Source organism: Cervus elaphus, chromosome 1 (genome assembly GCF_910594005.1).
Source record: "Cervus elaphus chromosome 1, mCerEla1.1, whole genome shotgun sequence".
NCBI classification, from domain to species: domain Eukaryota; kingdom Metazoa; phylum Chordata; class Mammalia; order Artiodactyla; family Cervidae; genus Cervus; species Cervus elaphus.
Window position 1 is genome coordinate 34,577,757 of NC_057815.1, and position 6,555 is coordinate 34,584,311.

The following is a 6,555-nucleotide window of genomic DNA, read 5'->3' on the forward strand; positions in this document are numbered from 1 at the left end:
TTTTGTACTGTTTGACCCCCTAGCCTTATATTGTCCCCCTCCTTCCCTCCACTGGTAACCACTAGTTTGTTTTTTTATATCTGTGAATGTTTCTTTTTTGTTATGTTCACTAGTTTGTTTTGTTTTTTAGGTTCCACATATAAATAATATCATTCAGTGTTTAACTTATTTCACTTAGCATAATGCTCTCCAAGTCCATCCATGTTGTTGTAAATGGCAAAATTTGACTTAAATCATTACAGTATTTTTTGGATCTGTCTGCTAAAGCAAAGGAAACAGAGGCAAAAAATAAACTTACGGGACCTAATTAAACTTAAAAGCTTTTGCACAGCAGAGGAAAACATTGGCAAAATGAAAACACAACCTACTGAAAGAAAATATTTGTAAATGATATGACTGATAAGGGGTTAATATCCAAAACACATAAACATTCTCTACACATCACATCAAAAAAACAACCCAGTTAAAAATGAGTGGAAAACATGGGTAGACATTTTTCCAAGGAGGACATTCAGATGGCCAACTGACACATGAAAAGGTGCTCAACATTGTTAATTATCAGGGAGATGCAAATCAAAATCGCAATGAGGTATTACTTCACACCTGTCAGAATGTTGATGATCAAGAACACAACAAATATTTTCAAGGATGTGGAGAAAAGGGTACCCTTGTACATTGTTGGTGGGAATGTAAATTGATGCAGTCATTGGAAAAACAGTATGGAGCTTTCTCAGAAAAGTAAAAGCAAAACTATCTTGTGTTCCAGCAGCCCCACTCCTGGGCATATACCTGGAAAAGATGAAAACTCTTAATTCAAAGAAATTCATGTACCCCAATGTTCAGAACAGCATTATTTATAATAGCCGAAGTATGGAAGCAACCTAGATGCACATGAACAAATGAATGGATAAGGAAGATTTGTATGTACACAATGGAATGCTGCTCAGCCATGAAAAGAAGGAAGGTTTTGTTTTGTTAACATTTTGGCTGAAACAGTTTTGAATCAGGTGAATGCAGATCCCTATGCTGGTCTTAGATTTCATTGGTTCCTGAAGTCGGAGTGTTGAGGTCCTATAGGTGGTACATGGACTCCATTCCCTTGAATCATGTGACACTTACCACCATGCCTGCAGATCAGTGGCACTTCATCTTGGAAGTGTCTGACATCCTGTAATTTTTTTCACCACACTGCTTCATGTGCGTGACTTCCCCGGCCAGGAACTGAACCTGCACCCCTGCAGTGGAAGCACAGGGTCTTGACCACTAGACCACCAGGAAAGCCCTGGCATCCTGTGTTTATGGTAGCCTTCAGTGACATCATCAGCATTGGGTTTTCCATCGGTTCTGATGAGCATTCTTCAGGGCTGTGGAAAAGGAATAGGAAGTCAGAATCTCCCCAAACCAAGCAAGCAAAGACACTGAAAAGACCTCAGTGGTTTTGTTTTAATGTTCTTTTTTTGTTGTTTAGTCACTAAGTCATGTCAGACTCTTTTGTGACCTCATGGACTGTCCATGGGATTTTCCAGGCAGGAATACTGCAGTGGGTTGCCACTTCCTTCCCCAGGGGATCGTCCTGACCCAAGAATTGAAGCACAGCTTGTGCTGTGTCTCCTGCATTGCAGGCAAGTTCTTTACTGCTGAGCCACCGGGGAAGCCCCTAAAGTTCTTTAGTGAGAGCCTTATTTTGTTCTGTAACAGAAGTCCAAAGTCTGAATGAGCCTTAGAGAGACAGCAAAGTAAGCTGTCTTACATAGTGCAGGAAAAGCACTGCAGAAGTTATTGTTTGAAAGCCTGGGTGTTACCGTTTTAAAGAAATTATCTAAATCTTGGAAATAAAGCAGAAAGATTACTGCAGGTCACTTCAGAGTTGTTCTTAGAGGGTTGTCTAACTAGGCCACCCAAGGATCATCTGAAGCTCTAGGGCAAGGGAGCTGGCAAAGTGTCCTGTGGGTCACATCAAGCCCATCCCCTGTTTTATGTAATATCTTATGGCAGCATAGCCACGCTCATTCCTTATTCATTGCCTGTAGCTGCTTTGATGCCGCAACAACAGTTGAGTAGTTGTGACAGGAACCAAATGGCCTAGAACACCTGAAGCGTACATATATATTTGCTGTCTGGCCCTGCACAGAGAAAATTTGCTGACCCCTGCTCCAGAGGAGGTAGCTAACTTGGTACTTACTATTGACTAGGGCCCAGTCCCTCTAGAGTTAGATGTGAGATAATTTAGAGAAGACTGGTAAGTTGTAAAGGATTCGTTTGGTAAAAAAGGTAACTCTAAGAGTTATGGTTTTCTTGCCTTGTAAGGCATCTAGTTTTGTATCTGTGTCTGCAGTCTTAAAACAGCATTTCTGTTTTCCCTCTGCGCGCACGCACGTGTGTGTTTGTGTATCCATTTCTCATGCCTTTCTTTGGACCAACCTTGTCATTCTGCTGTCTCCTTGCTAATGAGTTAAATCTTTGACATGTGGTCACTATACCTTTGCATGAGAGTTTTTTATAATTTGTAGAAAATTGTACAGTGTCCACTTGAGGCCTGGCTATGCCTCCTCATGAATGCTCCGTCTTGAGGTAGTCACTTAACCCTGCGGAATCTCTGGTTACATATCTGTTAAGTAGAGATGATAATACCCATACTTGAATCAAGCTACTTTTTCATCTGTATGATAGTATCTGCTGGACACAGTAATTATTTAAGATGATGCATATAAACATTCTCTGTTAACTGTAAAACACTTTGTGATTGTTGGTTGCTTCTTGACAAAATCTAACCCTTAGATATTAAAACATGGAATTCCTGTTACATATGAATTGCAAACTGAGACTTGATTCTTTGACTTTTATATTCAGAATGTTATTTTTGAAAAGCAAATGTGCAAAGGAATTAATCTTAAGCCTACTACCTGTCTGATGAATGCACTAAAAATTGCTTTATTATAGTGCTTTGTTATAATATTTTATGTTAGACATATTCCATTGACAACCACATATACTAAATTCTCAAGTAGTAGTTATGAGTTGAAAATTTCTAGGCTATAATAACTACAAAAGGAAGCAAATAAGATAATACAACTGTGTCTGAACTGGAAATAACTGCCTTTTTATTGAAAGAAAAAGCAAGGAGCAACTTTCAATAAAAGTGAAACAAGTGAGGGCCCCGTTGCTGAAAAATGAAAGAATAAGTTGTTTACTTTTTAGAGCAATGTCAGTTCTTTCAAACCACACATTTATTCATATACTAAAATATTAATACAAATTGCTATATGGAAACCTGTTTTTGTTTTTTTTTTAGTGGAAACCTGTTTTGAAAAGAATAGCAGCACTGCTGTGATCAGCTTACTTCCTTCCCACTAAACTGAGATAGACATATGAGTTTTAATTTAGTTTTAAAATCAACTAAAAAAATTTTTATACATTTCTTGACACCCCAAATTTTTTAAAGCATGATCATTTCTCATGATAAGGTTAATCATTCAGTCTTTTATTTGTTATGTTCCAAATGCCTTGAGAGGAGTATCTGACATGTAGTAGGTGGTCACTAAATATTGGTTGAATTTATTGAATGAAACTCCTATGAAAAGACCCACTTCCTTTGCCCACCACTGTGTTTTAAAAGGTTTCAGGGGTAAAGTGGGAGGGGCTCGAGAGGAGAAAATCTCAGGTTAGGGGTTTGGATTAAGTAAGTGTGATTATGTTAAACGAGTCCACTAAACTAAAGGAAAGCAAAAAGTTTATATACTATCAACAGCTTTCAGGGTTAAAATCTTGGGATATAGCTGTTCTCGGGGCTTCCCTGGTGTCTCGGCAGTAAACAATCTGCCTGCCAACGCAGGAGGTGCAAGAGACTCAGGTTCAATCCCTGGGTCGGGAAGATCCCCTGGAGGGAGGGCATGGCAACCCACTCCAGTATTCTTGCCTGGGGAATCCCAAGGACAGAGGAGCCTGGAGGGCTACAGTCCATGGAGTTGCATAGAGTCAGACACGACTGAGTGTATACACACATAGTGATCACCAGGATGATGAGGAGACAAACTCTCAAGTGTTTTTAGTCTGTATTACTCTTGCTGAACGGTTGAACTCTTCAGAAGGACAAGATGATTATTTCTTTTAAGGATGCTGCCAGAATTTACAAAGCTGGAATTGTTCCTATACCCAACAGTGGAGTGGACGTACTTTGACCTGGCCCCCAGCTCTATCATCTTCTAGCATCTGGGGTATCCTGCCTGGTGATCACACCTTCAGGAGATGGAGGCTTCTTACTGTAGAGGACAGCGTAGTAAGAAACTGAGCTCCTTGACTTTTTCCTGCCTCTACCAGGGGCTAAACTGTTTGTCTAACTGTTGTACCAGCTCTCAGGCTGGTTATGTTTGTGTAGTCATGCATGACAAGCCAGTCCAGTATCCTTGCCTGGAGAATCCCATGGGCAGAGTCGTCTGGCGGGCTGCCGTCCCTGGGGTCACAAAGAGTCAGACGTGGCTGAGTAACTTTCAGTTCACTTCATGTTCAGACTTGGAGCCCTTCCTTCCAAAGCCCCCATGAAACCCCATCCTGGGTGGGTGAGAGCCTCATCTTGATGTGGTTAATGTGCACACCTCAAAACAACCGTCATCAGACTGAGATTTCATGCTGAGCAGCGGGATGACAGAGCTTATCACAAGACATTAGATTGCAAAACCATGTGTTGGCACTCACGTGTCCCCACTATTACACAATTTTTTTTTTTTATGCCACAAGTCCAGTTTTGTGGGCTGACTGCAGCCTTCCAAACTAAAAGCTGTTCGGAGAGCAAAGGACAAACTGAACAGGAAAGAAAGTCTGCGGTCATCACCTAATGCCAGTGCACAGAGAAGTTTAAAAGTACTTCAAAATGTTTGTAGATACCAAAGAGCAAAACCATCTGGGTGAAGCATCCCCTTGCTCTTATTTTCTGTAGGGGTATTAATTCTGAACTGGAAAAAGCTCACCCTGTCCAAGTTAACATACTTGGTACTTAACACCTCATCCCAAACCCCTAAGCATGTAAATTCTAATTAGTAATAAAATTTAGAAGTGCATGGCTACTAATGCTTTTTTTTTTTTTTTTAACATTTGACCATGAGGCTTGAGAAGGAGAGGAAACCCTCCCTGTCCCACTCACACTTTGTGCCAAGATACTAATTCCCTTCTAGTTCCTCCTCCCCCTACCTCTGTCCTGCCCCTCTCCACTTAGGTCTTTTTTTTGGCTTCTAAACAAGAGAAATTTATTTCTCACAATCGGGAGGCTGAAAGTCTGAGATCAAGGTGCCAGCATGATCAGGTTCTGGCGAGAGCTCTCTTGAGAGCTGCAGACTCCCAGCTTCTCATCGTGTCCTCACCTGGAGGAGAGCAGAGAGAGAAAGCAAGCTCTCTCTTAACTTTTTTTTTTATTAGAGTATAATTGCTTTATAATGCTGTGTTACTTTGCTGGACAGTGAAGTGCGTCAGCTCTGTGTGTGTGTATATATCGCCTCCCTCTTGAACCTCCCCCGCCATCCCACCCGCCCAGGTATCACAGAGCGCCAGGCTGAGCTCCCTGTGCTACGCAGAAGCTTCCCGCTGAATCGTCCACAGCGGTGTGTATGCGTCAGTCCTGCTTTCCCGGGCTTCCCTGGTGGCTCAGCAGCAAAGAATCTGCCTGCAGTGCAGGAGACAGCCTGCAATATAGGAGACACAGGTTCGATCCCGGTCAGGAAGATCCCCTGGAGAAGGAAGTGGCAAGTCACTCCAGTATTCTTGCCTGGGAGATCCCATGGGCAGAGGAGCCTGGCAGACTGCAGTCCATGGAGTCGCAAAGAGTCAGACACGACTTAGCGACTAAACCACCATCACCATCACTTTTCCTAATTCGTCTCACCCTCTCCTTCCTCCACCATGTCCACGTGTCTGTCCTGTACATTTGCGTCTCTATTCCTGCCTGGAAATAGGTCCTTCTGTACCATTTTCCTAGATTCCATACATATGCATTAATATATTTGTTTTTCTCTTCCTGACTTACCACTCTTTAAGATAGATCCTAGGTCCATCATATCACTACAAATGACCTAGTTCCGTTCTTTTTGTGGTTGTCTTATTATTATTATTTTAATCAGCTTCATAAACCCTTCTGATCCATCAGGGTGCTCTGCCTGCCCTGACTGCTACCTGACCCTACCTTGTCTTTTTCTTCCTTTCTGTTAGTGCCCATTATGTCCTCCTTTACCATGATATCTTCCACATCTAACCCAATAATAGCACCGAGGACTTGGCCAGAGAGTACCCACACAGAGTGTGGGTAACACTCATTAGTCTTGAAGGAAATTTTCAATTTGATCACCTGATAAACCTAGATGGAGATGGGCTATGATCTTGACTAAGGTTAAGACATCTAAGAATGTTTAGCGTCCACTGCTGAAGACTCAGAAGTCACCTGTAGGATCCCAGGCAGGGACTGGCACGTGACATCATGCCCCATCCAGGGCGGGGAGGAAGACAGGGCAGTGGTGGCAGCTGCTATTTCACTCCAGCCAGTTGTTGCGACATAGGAAGGCAGACCAGTAT